At 35.1% G+C, this 20,979-nt stretch overlaps 1 pseudogene; it reads right to left on the bottom strand.

Annotated features, from left to right (window-relative positions):
* Positions 1–301: 301 nt before the first annotated feature.
* On the bottom strand, positions 302–3,074 carry LOC149560895 (origin of replication complex subunit 6-like; annotated as a pseudogene).
* Between the last annotated feature and the right edge of the window lie 17,905 nt (positions 3,075–20,979).

The raw sequence follows: 20,979 nt of genomic DNA, 5'->3' as shown, positions 1-20,979 counted from the left end.
TACACTTTTCCTACATCATTTCACTACCATGCAAATGGAATGTTACTATAGTTACAATAAAATATTATTATGTTTAACTACAACATCCTTCAACCATGCAAAATATAAGCTTTTCCTTCCAATCATCAATAAAAGAAACACTCAAGTAGCAATGCTTAACTAAGAAACACATTCTTTCACATAAAACAATGCAGCTAAGTTGATTTTACATCCTTAGTTATTAATTATTATATGAGAAATGCATTGCATGTCTATCTACATTGGAATAACATCAAATATATAAAAATAACTTCGTAAACTTTTAGGTATAATATATGAACCGAGTTACCTCAAGTTCACATTCATCATCAATTGATTCGCCACTATTGTCATATTCTGCCTCATCTTCACATATTCTCTTGCTTGGCAATGCATCCAAAAAATTTGTCCATACATACCCAATACACTTAGTGGCCTACAACAATCATAACAACCAGAATTTAGACCAAGCTTTTGTTCCTATTTGCCATACTAAATCAATGCGAACTTAAGAAACAATTAAAGATGGTGTGAAAATAAATTCAACCATGTAAAGAATAGAAAAATGATTATGTAGCTGGTCTGTCAAACCAATTTAAGACATAAGAGTACAATGCACTTTGAAATCTTCAACAATAAGGATCTGAGATATGCTAGCCCATATGAATTTTATATAGGAGAAATTTGTAAAGGCCACAATCACTACAATGTAAACTAGCCCGAAATAATCTTTCAAACTTTTCAACACCAAGCAAGCACAAAAATATAAGAATGTATCTATTAAGTAACAAGAATGAACCTAGTCTAAACTTGACCATAATTAATGAAAAGAACTTTCCATATAAAAAATATGCAAAGGTTAAAAAATCAATGTCATCACATAAACAAAATAGTCTCTAAAGGAAACACACCTCTATTTTTTTTCATAGATTTTGGATCCTTCTTTTCTTTGGCAATTCCCAAAACATCAAAACAGAGATCATTCATAGATGTTGCAACCTAGCCCAAATAATTAGAAATATATATATATATATATATATATATATATATATATATATATATATATATATATATATATATATATATATATAGTTAAGAACAAACATAAATCATCGAGAGGGTTTCCTTGTTTGATTTAGTTAGCATCTGCAAATTTGCAATGTGAATTATATTACAAAACCTTCAAGATTTCTATGCACTCAAAAAGAACACTCACATTTGAAAACTTAAAGTCCTATGTACCCATATCTTGATCAGTTTCATCCTATCAATTTTTAACTACATCCAAATAAATAAGTTAGGTTTTTGCACAGCAAGTTCCAGAACTTAGGGTGGGCATATGGATAAACAAGAAACCAAAGTTTAGAGAAGACTAACTTGAGGCCATTACTGTAGCATTGTCATATGTGTGATGATAAAAAGCAACAGAAGAGTAAGGGTTTAAATTTTTTTTAAGTTGTTCACCCAAAAGAAAAAGAAAAAAGAGAAAAAAATTGCTCCTAGGTTACATCCTTCATTCATATTGACTACAAAATCAAAGGATTATTATTGGCCTAAGAACAAGCTTGAAATATGCAAGTACAAACAAACCTTATTTCTTCTTGCACATAGGTAAAAATCTACTACAATGAACACTGGATGACCAAAATCAGCACCTGATCTCTGGGACTCTGGTAGAGCAGCTATAAATCTTTCTTTGTATCTGTATAAGGTTAATATTAGAATTGCATATTCGATCATGATTTTGGGCTGACAAGACTCGGGGATCATATGCTAACCCCACACTTATCAGAGAGCTCAAGGTCAAAGTATAAGAGCATAGGATTTCATTTGGTATGCCCTTATGCCTTACTCTGATGAAATCATCATACCCACCCTAATGATTTCCCCAAGCACAGAGCATACTATAAGCCTTTGAGCCATAAATTTCAAAAGATTGGAAATCCAAGAAAACAAACCATTTGGGTCCTAAAATTTGAACTAAGGAAACTTGGTTTCTCAAGTTCCATAGAGCACTATATAAATATTTGACTAGTAAGCTGCAAAAGGTTCGAAGTTTAAGTAAATAGACCATTTGAGAGCTGAAAAATGAGTCAAGGAAAATGGAACTTACAAAGACAAGACTCTTTGGGTAGACCCAATCAATCTAAGACATCCAAACTGGATTCCAAGTTCTCAAATGTCTAGCTTTGGCCTGCAAGGCAAATTAAAAATGCAGGCTCGTCATCATTTTTGAATATAATCCATTAATGTCAAAAGAGAAAATAGACAAACAATTGCAACTGATTTGATTTAGATAATTAACCTACCTAACTTCAAGTGCATTTTGCATTGCATTCAAGGATCTGGTATATGCCTTCTCAGACATGCCACTTAGCCTAATGGCCTTCTATCTATCAAAGGGAACTTGTAATCTATACAAACAATGCATTCAATCATTGCAAATTAAATGTCATTGTTGCAATTTTTCTAATAAAATCATAAAGAATGAGAACTAGAAATCCATGAAGGGTAAGCAATGAGAATCATCTAATGTTCAAGGAATAATTTCTCCTCTTGTTAAATTATTTCTTCCTAGGCAACATAGATCCAGTCCTGAGGAATGAAGTGTAATGGCAAGGATAGATGACATTAATAAGATTTGACCCAGTGTTATATTGTCTTACTGCCGACATGTGAGATGATCTTTGTTGTAAGGATTATGCTATAAACTTGAGAAATGACTCAATCTTTTTCAATGTAAAATCAGATGAACCCATCTGAATAAGGTTCAAGAAAAATTACTTTGTAGCAGCGAGTTCAAAGCAGAGAACCAATTTGCAAACCTCACCCTGTGGATGAAAACGGGTTAAAAAAGGACTAAATGATGAATATTCCCAATAAATTGCATTCCAGATGATAAAAATTGCACTAAATTTGACGCATTGCTTAGATAAACATACCATACCAAAAGTGGAAGAATTAAAATGCACATTACGTCTCAGCTCCTCGACTTTCCCGATAACCTTGTTGTCTTTTGCAAGGCCCAATTTTCTTCCTAGCCCATCCATGTCCATGTTTCTCTGTAGCGTATGGCTGGGAAATGAATGTTACCCTCCTTCGGCCACTCCAACCAAAGGACTTCTCACCCTCTACAACCCACAAGCCTGTACTCTACATTCTACTAGACAATGCAACCCCCATCAAATCCATTTGTTGTTCACTAATTTGACCATGAATTTTTTTTAAATTCTATCCCCAATTCTCACACTCTCAATTAAAATTTCTAGATAAAGCAGCTACAAGAGGCACCAAATCTTTGGTAGAACACATAAAAGTGGCCACTTTATAGAGTACATCATTAGAATAGTCAGCTATGAAGGCAATGCATGAGAGTACGTAGTGTTTGGGCACAAGATTAAGGAATGGTCCAAAAATCATAAACTTCAGAAGTAAACAGATGGGCAAAATCACAATCCTAACATATCAATGTGTTATTTAATAATGTGCCTGCAATATCTATGGTGGTGACTTCAACAATTGAGAATGTTGAATATCATCAGCAGCTTGTCTTCCATACACACCAACACGAGCATTTAAAATCCACTCCATCTCCACATAAAGTTTTTAAACTATGGTTAGAACCATTTATTCAGTAACTTACAACTGTATATTTTTTGATGATGTTTAGTTTCTTATGAACTTCCACGGTAAATTTAAAAACCTACCATTTTGGTTTACTGACTTCATGTATCTTACACAAGCTGACTTGTGTTCTAAATAGTATTAAACATTAAAAAACTACAAAGTGTGCAAACATTTGGGGTCTGAAAAATTTGTTAGCTGAACATTATGCATAGTTGGTTGTTCCCTCCACATCAGAGCATATTTCCCATTTGGAAAATAATTGATTCAATTTCTGTTATATGTGACAAAGCTAACAACCATTGAATACTTCAATTACATCACTTTGAATTTCTATTCTAATAAAAATCAGCTCATTTTAAATTTTTAATAAAACAATGCCTACCTTGCTTGAAGAGAAACTAGACAAAGAAAGCATGGCAGAGGGTATACTTACATAGCTCCTATGTTCCTCACAGTCAATACTTATATTAATGAATTTAATAACTAGGCTATAGCTGCATTTTATAATGAGATTGGCCCATAGCAGAATTCTAAAGTTTATAGTGCAATTACTAATAATAAATATGCTTTTCAGTCCAAAATATAAAATTTATTCCCACCAACATGTGCAACATAATTTTATTATAATTCTTACTTGATTTCAAATAGGATGTATGAAATACCAAGAATCCATCTTCATGTGTTGTGCATTAAAGAAGAAGATTGCAGCAGGTATCAAAGTAATGTCAAGATACTTGATATAATCTTGGATTTCCTCAACATCCACATCCACTAAAGCTATTGATGCAAACTTTGACACTTCATGTGCACATTTTACAAGCTATAGACATAGTAAGTTTGTATAGAAAATAATAAAATTAATGTCAACAAGTCCATAATCCATCAAAAACTCCTTATAATTAAAAAATAGGGTAGGCATTAGAGGAAACATTACAATTTCATCAAGCTGCATGCAGACAATATCTGTGGCCCTTCCAAAATGAAGAACCAAAACTTTGTCCAATGTATCCTTATTGTGCTTGTCAACTTCTTGTTTCCTCGTGAGAGTTTGTAGTAAGTAGCTCATCTCTTTAGAAAAAGGAATTCAACTTCACCCTTCTTCTACAAACAAACATTGGCTATTACCACAATGCAAGCAATAAGGGACAACTCAAGCTTCTATATAACATGCAAAGTAGAGAATGGATTTAATAATAAACATCTATCCTAGAGAGATTTAGAATAAGGTCATAGGAGGAATGTAAAGTAGGTCATTATGCCAGATCAAGCCCAACATTTAGTAGCATAACTTTTGAAAGATATAGATGTCACTTTTTTGGGAATCAACTGCACATTTATTAAATGAAATCAATCTATATGATGCATCTTTTCACATAGAATGATTCACAAGAGACCATCTCTTGTGAGGTTGAATGTCCTACTTATCATTGACTGCATTAGGATATGATCATATCAGTGATGTAGTGGAATTAAAATGACAAAAAATAAACACCACATAGTATCAATCAACACCATAAGGTAAACCAAGTCTTCTTGAGAGTCCAACCATCCAAAAAGTATTTTTGCTAGAGCATGCTAAACAACGGAACTCCCTCATGATCATTCCTACTAATCTTGGTGCCCAATTTGTTTACAGATATGAATGCTCACCATAATATGACAATGAAAATGCTATTTGGTGGGTAGTTCATCCATGACCATTAATACCTTCTTATAACCATTTATTAAATCCCAACATTCTAAGACTCACAGAATTTGCTCTAAACTTTGTTAGTGTAGAGTCAGGTTAGCTCTACTAGGACCCAAACTTAGCCGAGTCAGCCAAGCTTGAAAAACTTGTAGAGTTGGAATTGAGAAGCTTCACATTTAGATTGTGTGTTCAAACTTGTATGTGATGAACCCATAAAGTTCAGTCCACTTGGCCTAGATGGCAGTGTTGGTTACCAACTATGAAGTTTCATATCCCTCTAGAAAAAGTAGGAAAAGATTAGATTGCTACCAGCCATGTGGTCTTATCCGGTGTAGGAAGTAAAGAAACAAATTTTAGTCTTGAATCTTCTAGTATGAACCACTGACTTCTTGAAGAAGCCCAGTTTCGTCTTGTAGTGACAGATGTCTCCGAGAAGGAAACAATAGATTGCTGCCAACTGTGAAATTTTTTCTTCTTGAAAAAAGTTATAATTATTCTTTATTTTTTATTTTTTTATTTTTATTATCTATGTACAATTTGGATCTTGGGATGAAACTCCCAGGAGATCATCTTTTCTATTGTATGTTGTTTGAGCTCTACATGGTCTTGGGATGAAACCCTTGATAGTTATCATCTATTGTGCATTACTATTCAAACTCTCTCTATTGAGTTTTGTGTAATTTGAAAACTTAAATTAGCATTGTAAAGAAATTCTATATCAATTTCAAGAGTAAATATATTCTTAAATTTATAGATGTTGGCTAAAAATGGGATGCTTTGAGACTACATAAGCATAATTGACTATTTATTTTCTTGAAAAAATGTTATGTATAATTATTTTATTTGAGGTTTAAATAGTTTAGAAAAACAAAGTTCACATCATACAAACCTTAAGGTCTTTACAGTGGTACCAAAGAAAAAATCCTACCAATCTAGGATTTTAAGGACGATTATAGAAATGGAAGAAAAGGATAATGAAATAGCAGCCTCTAAAATTGTTGGATGGTATAAAAAATATCAAAAGATGAAAAATCTTTTAACTTTTGCCAAATATTTATGTTTGTCAGGTAATATTATACCTATGTATGAGGTCATCACAATCTTTGATGAGTACATAAATGAACCGGAGAAGGTCAAGTCTACTGAATCTTTTGATAGGTACCACTACACTACATAAGAAAAAGGAGAAAGGAAATGGATCTTGAATCAAGCACTCAATCAGAGTCAAAAGACTCATTCTTGAAAGAGAAAGAACCCAAGATAATGCGACTTGAAGCATTGAAGAGTACATTAGAGTCTAAAATTAAAATGTTAAAACCAAAGACAAATGAAAAGAGAAGTTACAAATATGAAGCTATTCAAATCTTTGAAGAGTACCAAAAAGAAAGCAAGAGGGTTTTAAGAAACAAATTCCCTTTGACAAATTCTTAAGTGTTGTCATAATCTTGAGGCATTGTAAATGAACTTGATGTAGTACATCAAAAGAATAACGAAAGAAGAATCAAAAGTTAGCTTTGAAGAAGGGTTAATGAAAGAAGAAAAAAGAACAAATACTAAGATGAATCATCTTACAAGTTTGGCAGATGACAGAAAGTGGAGTAAAGAGCTCTCTACTATAGGAGATAAACTTGGTGACATGTCTTTGTCAAAGGATGTTTTACTTACATCAGTGGTGGATCTAGTGAACTATTTGCATACAGTGGATCTACCACCTTCCAAAGTGATTCAAAAAACAATGGTTCCAATAGTGACCTTCTTGGGTGAGCATAGGTTGCTAAATCACAAAGATAAGAAGGTGGGACTTGTTTTTACTCACTGCATGAGTGAGTTTATAAGAACTACAACTCCATGGGTTCCTGAGAAGGATGATAAAATAAGGGAGATCTTTCAATTGATTTTCAAAATTTTTTATTTGTTAGGTGACATCAGATGTTTCATAATTTCCTCATTGCTATCAGGAGGATCATGACAAATACATTCATGATTACATGAGGATCATTTTGGCTTCAATTATTTCTGAAAGGGATGTTATTTCCTAGCCTATCATATGTTTGTTATTGGCTATTCAAAACCAAATACAGATTCTTTCTACAACTACTTATAACTTGGTATACAATGTTTTTCAAGCAATGTGAAGGGAACCTGAAATCTTACTTGTTTGATGAAGAGTTAATGGAAGAGGAGTTCAAAACAAAAAAATAGTCATTTATTATAGTCATATCCAAGGAGCAACTCTCACTTGGAAATGTAATTTTTAGACATGGGAAAGATGGTATTTTAGTTAAGAATTACTTCAAAATTGGACTACTCTGATTACAAATTATTAGTATTAAGAAGAGTCAAGAAGTAAAACAATACTCAAGCCCATGCCTAAAAGTAAAATATATTTCAGATTTATGCATTTGGGCCTTTCCTGAATTTGCACAATAAAAAAGATCAGACAAATCCCTTTTCCATAAGTAGAGTCAAAATGAAATAACTCCCCATGACAATATCTCAAACACATAACCAGTGGTCTTGAAATCATAAATGCATTTCATAGATGACAACTCTATAAACCATGCTAGTGACATTCTTCATTAACCCTGAAATGCAATACAATGATCTTCAACATTCAAATGAAATCTATAATTAACATATTCCTTGAATATGATAATTAGCCAGACATTTGCTACAATTTCTAAACCTAGGTTAGATGCCAAACCATAGGGGTTAAATCTCCTTTTTTCCTCAATATGGTGGGAGAAGGAGTGAAATCACACTTGTTTCCAATTGTGGGAGGGATTAAAATTGCATTTTCTCTTCCCAGTGATACATGTGTAGGGGAAAAATCTTGGTACCTTCCTTTGAATCTAGTTGTAGGAGTAGCTCTCCCTTTTCCATCTGGATTGGAATTAGGGGTAAAATCTTCTCCTTTTCTCAATATGGTAGGCACAGAAGTGCTATCACACCCATTTCCAATTGTGGGAGGGGTAAAAACTGCATCTTCTCTTCCCACCAATACATGTGTAGGAACGGAATCTTGGTACCTTCCTTTATATCTAGTTGCAGGAGTCACAAAATGATAATTATTGACTTTCTCAAGTAATTTTTGAGAAGGGATTGCATAAAAACTATTCAAATGTACCTTTTGTATAGGAAAGATGTCAACTCTCTGGAGAGCAACACTTGACGTGGGCCTGGGTGATCCAACCATTAGCAAACAAAGTCTAGTTTCTTGAGATCTTCCACGTAGGCCATCATGGCCTTCCTTGTGATCATCAAGCCACTTTCGACCAACCAATCCAAAACTTCTGCTACGGCTCTTGGGCAGATTCCCAGTGTTTAGACCACAATTCTTCTTCATCCCATTCTCATTCTAAGATGGCATTTTGCCAAGTTGAAAGAATGTCCAATAAAGCACCTTGTACTTCACTTTGGATTGTATGGAGCCTCTGGATCTATGTAACTCCTTTGAATTGTCAACTTTAGAGCTCTGGGTGTTGCTGGTGCTCGTTGGAGTTCTAGTACTCGAAGTGGGAGAGGGACTATACCTGCAGACGGGTAGAGGTGATGGGTGCTACTCAATCCCTCTCCCTCTCCTTTGACTGGGGTTGGGATTGGAGTTAGAAGTGGATAGGAGATCATTAAGAGGCCTTCATCCTTTGCCATTGCTCGCTATTGAAGGGGGAGTTGCAGCTTGCCCTCACCGTTGCATTGTAGAGATAGGAAGCCCCTCCGTGCTCCCACCATTGATCTTGTTGCCCTCGTTCTCTTTGTTCCTTGCAAGGATGGGGGACTTGCTATGTGTCATGGGAGGAATTTAGCCCTCATTTCTAAACCAAAGTGAATGCTTGTGCATCTCCTTTGCACAAAACATAACAATGAAATGGGAAACCTTTTACATTTTGACATGTTAAGCTCATGTTGGTCAAAATTTTGACCAACACAGGTATGGAATTTTAAAAAAACATATATTTGCTTCCATATTCTGACCAATCTAAAACATTCCAATAGATGGTCAAAATTTTGGTTTAAAAATGGGGTCAAATGTACTAGTGCCAGGCAAAAAGGTGAGACAAATTTGGTAGTTGGCAACTTTGTACTGGCCAACACTACAAGTGTCAGCATCACCAAAGATGGCACTGCAAAATCAAAATGGAGTAAGATCTCCAAAAAGTGAGAGAGCTTACTATAGGTCTCTACAACATGATCTTATAGGAACTAGAATCACATCCATACCTCGCACGAGCTCTAAGATATGCCCTATCAAACATTGTTTCCCTATGGCATTTAGTGACCCATAGGGATGTTTTGGTTCGGCATGCCCAAGAATGTTCAAGCATTGAACAATATGGGACAAGGTTGGTGATAGGGTTTACCTAGCCACATGGAGCTAACAGAGTAGATAGCTTGATCCCACAATGAAAGGTGAGAGAGATTTGGTAGTTGGCAACTTTGTACTAGCCAACACTACAAGTTTTAGCATCACCCGAAATGGCATCGCAAAATCAAAATGGAGTATGATTTTCAAAAAGTGAGAGAGTTTAGTATTGGTCTCTACAACATGATCCTATAGGAACTAGAATCACATCCATACCTCGCACGAGCTCTGAGATATGCCCCATCAAAGATCGCAACTCTATGGCATTTAGTGACCCTTAGGAATATTCTAGTTCGGCATGCCCAAGAACATTTGAGCATTGAATAGGATGGGAGGAGGTTGGGGATAGGGTTTACCTAGTCACTCAAAGCTAATGGATTAGATAGTTCGATCCCATGATGAAAGGTGAGAGAGATTTGGCAATTGGCAACTTTGTACTGGTCAATACTGCAAGTTTCAGCATCACCGAAGATGGCATCGCAAAATCAAAATGGAGTATTATCTCTAAAAAATGAGAGAGGTTATTGTAGATCTCCACAACATGGTGCTATAGGAATTAGAATTGCATCCATACCTTGCACAAGCTTTGAGATACGCCCCATCAAAGATCATAGCTCTATGGCATTTAGTGACCCTTAAGGACGTTCTAGTTCAGCATTCTCGAGAATGTTCAAGCGCTAAACAAGATGGGATGAGGTTGGGGATAGGGTTTTTCCAACCACCCAGAGCTAAAAAAGTAGACAATTCGATCCCACGATGAAAGGTGAGAGAGATTTGGTAGTTGGCATCTTTGTACTGGCCAACACTACAAGTTTTAGCATCACCTGAGATGGAATTGCAAAATCAAAATGGAGTATGATCTCTAAAAGTGAGATAGGTTATTATATGTCTCTGCAACATGGTCCTATAGTAACTAGAATCACATCCATACCTCGTATGAGCTCTGAGATATGCCCCATCAAAGATCATAGCCCTATGGCATTTAGTGACCCTTAGGGGCATTCCGGTTTAGCGTGCCTGAGAATTTTCAAGAATTGAACAAGATAGGAGGATTTTGGGGATATGGTTTACTTGGCCACTCAGAGCTAACGAAGTAGACAATTTTATTCCATGATGAAAGGTGAAAGAGATTTGGAAGTTGGCAACTTTGTATTGACCAACACTACAAGTTTCAACATCACCTGAGATGGCATCACAAAATAAAAATGGATTATGATCTCTACAAAGTGAGAGAGGTTATTGTAGGTCTCCATGACATGGTCCTATAAAAACTAGAATCACATCCATACCTCACATGAGCTCTGAGATATGCCCCATCAAAGATCATAGCCCTTTGGCATTTAGTGACCCTTAGGGACATTCTGATTCAACGTGCCCAAGAATGTTTGAGCACTGAACGAGATGGGACAAGGTTGGGGATAGGGTTTACCTAACCACTCAGAGCTAATGGAATAGACAATTCGATCCCATGACCCTTTTTCCACTAAGTTGCAAATTTGAGCAACTTTGCACAAAAAGTATACTTTTTACATTTTTCACTTGATTCCAATTCTACAACTTGAAAAAGGTTCAACAATAGTAAAATCACTTATTTCCAAATGCTCAAACATTCACCAATTCCCAAACTCCTGCAAAGTTGTCTGCATTTTTGCAATTTTGCTTTGACAACTTTTGCAATTTTTTAAATCTTAACTCCTAGATGCCTAAAACTTAACCTAATGACCCTAAGGACCTTTATAACCTTATAAGAAACATAAAAATTTTTTTTGCCTTGAAAAATCACCTATATTGCTCATTTTTATGTCTAAAAAATGGCCCATAGTTTAACAATGGAGACTTGGTCTAAAACTGTTAGCTTAAAGAATAAATTTGACAACTGAGTGTCAATACACTTAACCAAGATCAAGAGTAAGTGCCAAGTGATAACAAGTGCTGAGTGATAATAGGTGCTGAGTGATAACAAGTGCCGAGTGCAATAGGTGTCGAGTGATAATAAGTGCCGAGTGCAACATGTGCTGAGTGATACAATTTTGTTCAAGTGCTGAGCTATCCAGGAAATAGTATGTGTTGAGTATCAGAAATACTTCAGGGGCTGAGTAACTCAGTAGAACAACATAAAAGTTTGGAATTGCACAAACTATGAAGCAAACAGTTTTTTTGCAGCCGACAGAAGGTAAATCTCGAAGGATTTAATGATAAGATCAAATCTTTTATTTTTCCTATGCAATTCGCATGTAGCCAATATGAAAAATGTTAAAGGCATGCAACCAATCAGCAAAAGATAAGTATTAAGCAAGAAATTGAGATTCAATATGGATCATAGATTCAAAACAAACCCTAAGTCTTTGAAGTCTTTATAAGGAAGACGAAATTTCACTGTAAAAGAGAGAAATGAGATATATTGAAGGACATACAAGGGTGCATAAGAAAATCTATTTTCAAAAGCAAGAGTTATCAGATCACAAAGGATCAAGATCAAGAGAAGGAAAAAAAGGAGCCTGTATTCAGCAATCAAAGATTGTAATCTATCAGGTTTATTGTATCTAATACTCTCTAGCAATTGTATTAGAATGAAAATCCTATGGTGATAGGTTAGCTCTACAACTATTTTGTAAGAACCTTTTGATTAGGTGATTAAAATCCTTTAACTAGGTGACACTTCATGTTAAGTCTTTGAAAATCCTCTAACCAGGTCACTATTAATATAGTGTAAAGCCTTTAATAGGGCAAACCATCAGAAGTGGTTGAACAATATTGCTGCAGTAAATTTTTGTGGGTATCATCCCCACCCCAGTTTTACCTTCTTATTCCTAGAGGGTTTCTGGGTTACCAAATTTTGGTGTTATGTGTTATTGATGCATGAGTTTTGTTATATATTTATTTGATGTATTTACATGCATACAACTTACTTTCAGTTAAAAAATTTATTGGCTAAAGTTTGGTACTTATGATTCACACCCCCCCCCTCCCCCCCGCCCCCTCTCATAAGTACTCTTTCCATATTTGAATATTCCAACAATTGGTATCAAAGCAGGTCAAGTTCTCACAAGGAAAAGCCTAACAGCTTGGAGGAAAAGATCTAAAGATGGAAGCTTTCAAACTTGGAAAGATCATTGAGAATCAGGTGATAGATGTGCAACTTGCTCTGCATAGCTTGGAGGAATTCAGAAACAAATTGAGAAGCTCATTAAAAAGAGGAAGGATCTAGCCATAGCTGAAAATGATATGCACTACAAGGAGATTGATACCACCAACATATTTTCCAGTGGAGACACTAAAGAGTTTGATGCAGCAATAGCAGAACTGATAGAGAAAAATAAAATTCAAGCAGATGAGATAAGAACTCTCAAGATGGAACATGAATCACAGGCTATAATGATATGTGAAATTATTTAACAAAAGAAAAGAGCAGTTGATGATAAGGTCATGATGGAAAATGACAAAAGGAATCTTGCAAACAGACTTGAAGAAAAATGTACTGAACTGACAAGGATCTCAAACATGCAGATGGATACACTTGCCCAAATGATGAATCTTCATAATGAACTCAATGTAAAGGATATTGAGATCTCTACCTTGAAAGTGCAAAATGAACAAATGCAGAATGAATTGAACAGAGAAAAAGAGGTAATAGAGAATCTCAATAAATCAAGTGAAGCAATCAAGTATTTTGAACAGTTGCTGAAATCACCAAAATTTGCCCATGATACATCAGGACTTGGATATAATAGCACTGAAGTTGGAGAATCATCAAAGAGTGCTGAACAAAGAAGTGATAAAGGTAAGAATTCAAAACCCACTTGTCATTTCTATAATAAGAAGGGACATACAACTAATATGTGCAGGAGTAGAAGATTCAATCAATCAAACATACCCAAATGTTTATGTCACAAGTGTAACACGTAAGGACATATGACACAAAATTGCAAATCTAATGTCACAAAGACTCAAATATTTGATGGACATTTTTATAATTGCAAAAAGATTGGACATAGGGCATTTGAATGTAGATCAAAACCTATGTGGACAGTAAATCAACCAGCAAAGACATCAAATCATGAATTTTGGGATTACAACACCAGGAACAGCTATCACTATTGTCAATAATATGGACATATCCTACAAAATTGCATAAGAAAACATTTTAGAGGGAACTACAAAAGATGGTTGAGTCAAACCACATGTTTCAGTTGCTTAAAAACTGGTCATGTCAGCAGGAATTGCCCAACAAGGTCAAAGGCATCAAGTTCTAAGTTCAGCAATGGAAAGGCAAAGATAGATATTGGACATATCAGAAGTGAAATGAATAAGACATGGAGAAAGAAAGATGAGTTTAGCACATCAAATACAGAGATCACTTCACCTAATAGGTCAAGTGATCACACTTCATCAAATTAAGTAAAGAATGAGTGTGAGGGATTGATAAACCAAGTAACATCATAAATCAGTCCCAAGACATATAAGAACTGCAAAAATGAAATCAGCATAAAAAAAAAGATGCTAAGTCAAAATTGAGAACTTTTTGAAGATATGTCAAAGTTGCCTTCAGGAGCTGAGTTGCTAACAATGACCGAGATTGATAGTTGATGCCGAGCTATGAAATATCAATGGGAGCTGAGTTATAACAAAACCTTTCAAGAGCCAAGTAGATAGTTGGCAGTGTACTAAGCATTTATTACTCTATTTTGAAGGGTACATAAATCCTATTTTTGATCATTTTCCCACCATTCGAACAAGAAGCAAAGCTGAAAAAGGAGCGTAGAAGATCAAGAACAGCTTAGAAGCCATTCATAAAAGATTTCAACAGCAATTCAAGACAAATTTCATCGATTTAAGGTATTTTACTTAAGTGTCGAGCTATGTAGGACTCATAAACTTGTTTAAATTATAAACCCTAGTTTGGAAAACAATGGCATCTGGGTCAGGAACCACCAAGGGTTTAGAGAGTCATGAAGTTCAATTGGTCAGAAACGAAGTAAAACAACCTAAATTTAAGCCCATTCCAGAAGTAGCATACAAGAATGATCCTGTAGGAGCATTATCACTTATTCCGGATAAAGTTTTTATGGTACAAGATGTTCACAGATGCTACAATTACAAAATTGGTGTCATAGGAGACTTAGAAATTCATAATGCATACGAAAAACTCTGTGAAAACAAAGTACTAAAAAATGAGTTTTCAATAATAGTAAGAAAAGGATTGACCAAAACCCTAGCATTTTCGACTGTTTTCAAAAAAGAATGGGTACGGATAGTTTTGAGCTGAATACATGATGGAGCCTTTTGGTTAGAGTCAGGGCCAGTAAAATTTACCAAGAAAACTGTTCATAGGGTCACTGGTATTCCAACCCTAGATCGGCCAAAGACCCTGCGAAGTGACAAAAGGGAAGTAATAGAGAAAAATACAAGTGCCAAATGGAACAATAGAGGAATGAATATCGACACAGTCACAAATCCCCTACTAGATTTTGCTGTGAGAATTATTTCACACAAATTCTATCAATCAAGCAGGTTGAATAGTGTACCTTGTATAGCAGTTGATGTTGCATACAAGATAATCAAAAGGGATCACACTTATGATCTGGCAGAGCTCATGTTTCAACAGATTAATGAAAATCTGGGAGCTATAAGGAAGAGCAAAGGAGCTCAATGCAAATTTGGATCAGTTTTGATGTGTATGTTTTTCTATCTAATGAAAGAATTTCCTTCTATGGGTAAAGTAAAATGGAATCTAGATAAAACAATTGTTGAACAAATTAATGGATACATTGAATAGATGGGTGAAAATTTTGATGCCCAAATGGCTGGTTATTTTGAGGACTTCAAAAAGTCCATGAAACAAAGAATGAGAATTCCAGTCTCATTGACTGAGAAATATGAAAAAGATATTTGTTCTCTTGTAGATATAGATTATACTTATATACAAGAAATTATACCTAGAATAAGATGGCTTAGGCCACTAGGTTATGAACTTGATGTTGATCAAACCTCTGCAGCAATAACAATCTTACTTGTAGAAGAAGCAGATAAAAATGCAAAAAAAATTGGAACTTATGATGTTGTCAAATCAAAAGTAATAACAGATTTGAAGACTGCTTCAACAGTAAAGAAGAAAGAGAAAATGGTGAGACAAATCAAAAGAAAATTTGGCGTAGAAGAAGAAGGAATAGCAGAAGAAGAAGGAGAAGACATTGAAGAAGAAGGAGATAAACTTCAAGGTCAGACTCAAGGGTCAGAAGGAGACAGAGAGGAAAGTGTTGAGGTAGAAGAAGCCAAGGAAGCACCAGTTAAGAGAAAGACCACAACTCCTTCTGCTCCTAAATCCAAGGGGAGGAAAGTAGTTGCCCCTGCACCAAAGAGACCATAAAAAGCCCAAGAAGAGGCAAAAGGAAAGAAGAAAGACTCAAAGAAGATTGTTGCTGAGTCAAAGAAAAGGAAATTTATTCCCCAGCCTAAAATAGATGAGGAGAAAATAGAGTTAGAGGACAATAGTCAATTTCAAGTGGTAAGACACAAACCCCAGACTATTGTTGATAAATTATGTTCAAAAATTAGAAATAATGATTTAAAAGGTCTAAAGAACCTAAATTTTTCTAAGCTCACCAAATAAGAGCAAAATAAATTAGAGGAATCTGTGTATGCTATGATGGCTGAGTATAAGCACACACCTCTAGAATTAGATGAATCTATGCCAAGAGAATTGTATAAAATTATAGAGGATAAATGGCATTTTTGTTTACAAATGGAAAAAGAAATAAGGGAGTCAACATTGGCAAGATTGTTGCCTGATTTGACTAAAGATCAAATAATAAATGCCGTAAAAAGGCATAATAATAAATTCACTCCCAAGTATAGAGCATTCAACATATTGCAGAATAAAATTGAAGAGGTAGTTACCAAATTTACAAGATTGTGAAAAATAGTTTACAAGAAAATTGAAGATGTATATAATGAAGAATATAAGGCAAAAGCAATTGCCAAGACAAAGGAAAAGAAAGCATAAAAAAAGAAGAAGAAGAAACTAGTGGAGAAGGAGAGTAAAGAAGAAAAGGAAGAAGGGGCACACAATGAGGAGAAAGAGGAAGAGAAAGATACAGCTGAGCCACAAGATCAAAGTATGCAAGACATACAGGTATCTCCCCCTAGTCCTCCTCATGCCACCATCACACCTATAGATTTCATAAAAATAAAGGATGTTACAGACATTTCAAATCTAAACATCAATCCATTAACTGTAGAGGATTTGGAAATCCTTGACCAATCATCACTAGTAGCAAAATTAAGTTCAAATCCTGTATTGGTCAATGTTGATGAATTACATAATCTAGAAGTCAAGGTAAAAGCACAAGTGCAACCTTTGACCACAAAAACTACTAGTATTCTATTCCTTCCACTACCACCTCCACCAAGTATAATCACTAATACACTCCAAGTACCGAGTACAACAGCAGGGGAAATAAAAGAAATATCTGAACAAACAACAAGTTCAACCCCACTTAGAATTCATAAAAGGGATATTCAAGCTGAAGAAAAAGAGACACAGAAAAAGGAGGAGACTGCAATAAAAACATTGGTTGCATTACCAAAATCTGGTACTCCAACACAAACTCTTCAGCAGCCGAGCACAGATGGATTACAGCTGAAAATCAGAACACCAGGCTTAAGCTCATCAAAAGTAGTCAGGAGACCTCACTATGGAGTTCCTGAGCTTGATGAAGAAATAAATATCCCATATTATGAATCTAGCACTCTTACTAAAGAAAAGATTAATGAAATTCAGAGTGCACTAGACAAAAGAAGGAGACAAGAAGCACTAAGAAAGGAATACAAGCATAAGCTTACATTGAATGAAATTAAAGACATATTCACGGAAGCTTTTTGCTTACAATCTCCAAATGAGTCAAGACCAATCATGGAACAACTATCTAATATAGTTGACTAGGTGACTAATGAAGACCAGGAAACAAATGCCAGATTGCTTGAATGGTTAGAAAAGAAGTTCCAAGGAAAAGTAAATAGTAAAATATTCGGTGATATAGCATTGTTACAAGAAGAACTAGCAAAGAAAGTTATAACAGTTAAAATTGTACTAGGAAACATCTTTTCCCTGTACAACAAGTTGTGTGATTTTTTCACATTCACACAAGACACTAGCCAGAAAATACTAAGCTTGGAAAACAATCTGAAAACTTCTAGCATGCAACTCCCCACAGATCCAGCTCAGAGTGATAAGCATTTTGTCCAATCGCTTCACACACAAAGAGAGCTAGTTGTTTTAGCAGTAGAGGAGGCAATCACAACAGCCAAATTGATACAAATTCTATCGTCAATTACTCCTCATTTGGAATTACTTCACAAGGAGTAGATAAATGCAGAGATAGTCCTCAGAAAAGACCCCAACCTTTCTTCATCTGATGGACTTGTACACCTAGCAGCAGAGATTGCCATCCATAATAAGACATTAGATGTCGCATTAGCAAATTGGGATGCAGCTCTGAAGGTACTCCTTGAAGTAAATAACACATTTTTGGCCAAATATGGCATTTCATTGTAAAGACCCTTGACATAAGTGTCAAAAAGGGGGAGAATAAGTATAATAAGAGTACAAGAATGAAATGATAAGTATAATAAAAGGGGGAGATAGCAGAGATAGCAAATTTTGATGATAAGTATAATAAAAGGGGGAGATAGCAGAGATAGAAAATTTTGAAATTTTGGGGGAGATAGCAAATTTTGGGAGCAAAGTTTGAATGAAGGATAAATTACTGAGTCACATGGATCTTAATTAAGTGTTTTTGCCACTCATGTCAAAGGGGGAGATTGTTAGCTTAAAGAATAAATTTGACAACTGAGTGGCAATACACTTAACCAAGATCAAGAGTAAGTGCTGAGTGATAACAGGTGCCGAGTGATAACAGGTGTCGAGTGATAACAAGTGTCGAGTGCAACAGGTGTCGAGTGATAATAAGTGCCGAGTGCAACATGTGCCAAGTGATACATTTTTGTTCAAGTGTCGAGCTATCTAGGAAACAGTATGTGTCGAGTATCAGAAATATTTCAGGAGCCGAGTAACTTAGTAGAATAGCATAAAAGTTTGGAATTGCACAAACTATGATGCAAACAATTTTTTGCAGCCAACAGAAGGTAAATCTCAAAGGATTTAATGATAAGATCGAATCTTTTATTTTTCATATGTAATTCGCATGCAACCAATAAGAAAAATGCTAAAGGCATGCAACCAATCAGCAAAAGATAAGTATTAAGCGAGAAATTGAGATTCAATATGGATCGTAGATCCAAAACAAACCCTAAGTCTTTGAAGTCTTTATAAGGAAGACAAAATTTCACTGTAAAAGAGAGAAATGAGATATATTGAAGGACATACAAGGGTGCATAAGAAAATCTATTTTCAGAAGCAAGAGTTATCAGATCACAAAGGATCAAGATCAGGAGAAGGCGGAAAAGGAGCCTGTATTCAACAATCAAGGATTGTAATCTATCAGGTTTATTGTATCTAATACTCTCTAGCAATTGTATTAGAATGAAAATCCTATGGTGATAGCTTAGCTTTACAGCTATTTTGTAAGAACCTTTTGATTAGGTGATTAAAATCCTTTAACCAGGTGACACTTCATGTTAAGTGTTTGAAAATCCTCTAACCAGGTCACTATTAATACAGTGTAAAGCCTTTAACAGGGCAAACCATCAGAAGTGGTTGAAAAATATTGTTGCAGTAAATTTTTGTGGGTATCATCCCCACCCCAGTTTTACCTTCTTATTCTTGGAGGGTTTATGGGTTACCAAATTCCGGTGTTATGTGTTATTGATGCATGAGTTTTGTTATATATTTATTTTATGTATTTACATGCATGCAACTTACTTTCAGTTAAAAATTTTATTGGCTAAAGTTTGGTACTTATGATTCACCCCCCCCTCATAAGTACTCTTTCCATATTTGAATATTCCAACAAAAACAACCATACCTCATCTTTTGATATGTTATAAAGGAGTGAAATGGGTATCCTAATATTCAATTTATTTTCTTGATGTTATGGAAAAATGTGGAGAAAAATTCAAGAGGACAACATTTTATGCATTTTTTCTTTTTTTTTTATATCATTACAAATGGATCAAGGTCTACAGCCTCATTTTACTCCTCCTTAAATATATTTCTTCCTCTTTAGTAAGAGACATGGCTCTAATACCACTTTGATGTAATGGAATGGGTAGTGGGAATGGACAAGGTTCCTAGAATCCTCTTCACTGAAGGTTAAGAACAATGAGTATCATTGTTAATCCAATCAGCCCCAAAACACCTATCACAAATGCTTGATAATATGGTATGGTTATCATGACTCAACCACTCCTAAGAATCCCCAATCGCAAGAAAAACCTATCACAAAGACAACTAATCACTAGTTGCTCTTAAGGGCATCACAAGGCTTATTTGACACAAAACCCCACAAATACAAATAAGGACCAGGGGTGACTTCCAAGCATGGAAAGGGTCTATTTAGGTCCAAACTAACATAAATCCAACATTAGATTCAAACTATGCAACTTTCATTGGCTAGTTGCTTCACAAACTTAAGACTAGGCTTGTAGCCTTGAACATGGAACAAACATCTCCTCACAACCCAAAGAAAAGAATAACTGATTTGGATACCCTTTTGGGTTTTATACAACATACTAAAGCCTTGGGATCTTAAGAGAAGTATGCAGCAACTAAGTTTTTTAAGGCTCACTTAGGAATGTAGGCAATTAGGCATCTATTAACAAAGGAAGTACCCTACCCCTTGAGTAGAACTTCAATCCAAAAATGGTAACATGAAGGGGATCATGTAATATGATCACATACCAATTTTCAAGCCTCGAAACTTTCTCTGTGGCGAGTTATGGAAGATTTTGCTACAAATTTCTAGCATGCAAATGGATCTTGCATGCCTAGGGCATCAAGTTTTTCCCTCCAGCCTCATTCTTTTGATGTAAAATGAAAAGAAACATAAAAAAAATTGTCCTAACTTGGATTCCACCAAGGGTCGTTAAATTCCCATCGTGGAATCTCAAGATACAAGGGAAAATAGATGAAACCCTAGGTAATGGCACAAAATGGGGAGAACAATTAGTAAAATGGGAATATATTGAGTTGTAGAGAAAATTAAAACCTTATTCCAAGTGCAAGATAGAGAAGATTCACAAAGCTATCCAATCATACTAGATATTTGTGCTTATATGTGATCAACTTGACCAATGAACTAGTCTTTTTCATGAGTTCAAGTAT

The sequence above is a fragment of the Cupressus sempervirens genome, chromosome 4 (genome assembly GCF_028749045.1).
Source record: "Cupressus sempervirens isolate cs-2001-9-10 chromosome 4, ASM2874904v1, whole genome shotgun sequence".
NCBI classification, from domain to species: Eukaryota; Viridiplantae; Streptophyta; class Pinopsida; order Cupressales; family Cupressaceae; genus Cupressus; species Cupressus sempervirens.
This window is presented reverse-complemented; position numbering and strand designations above follow the sequence as displayed.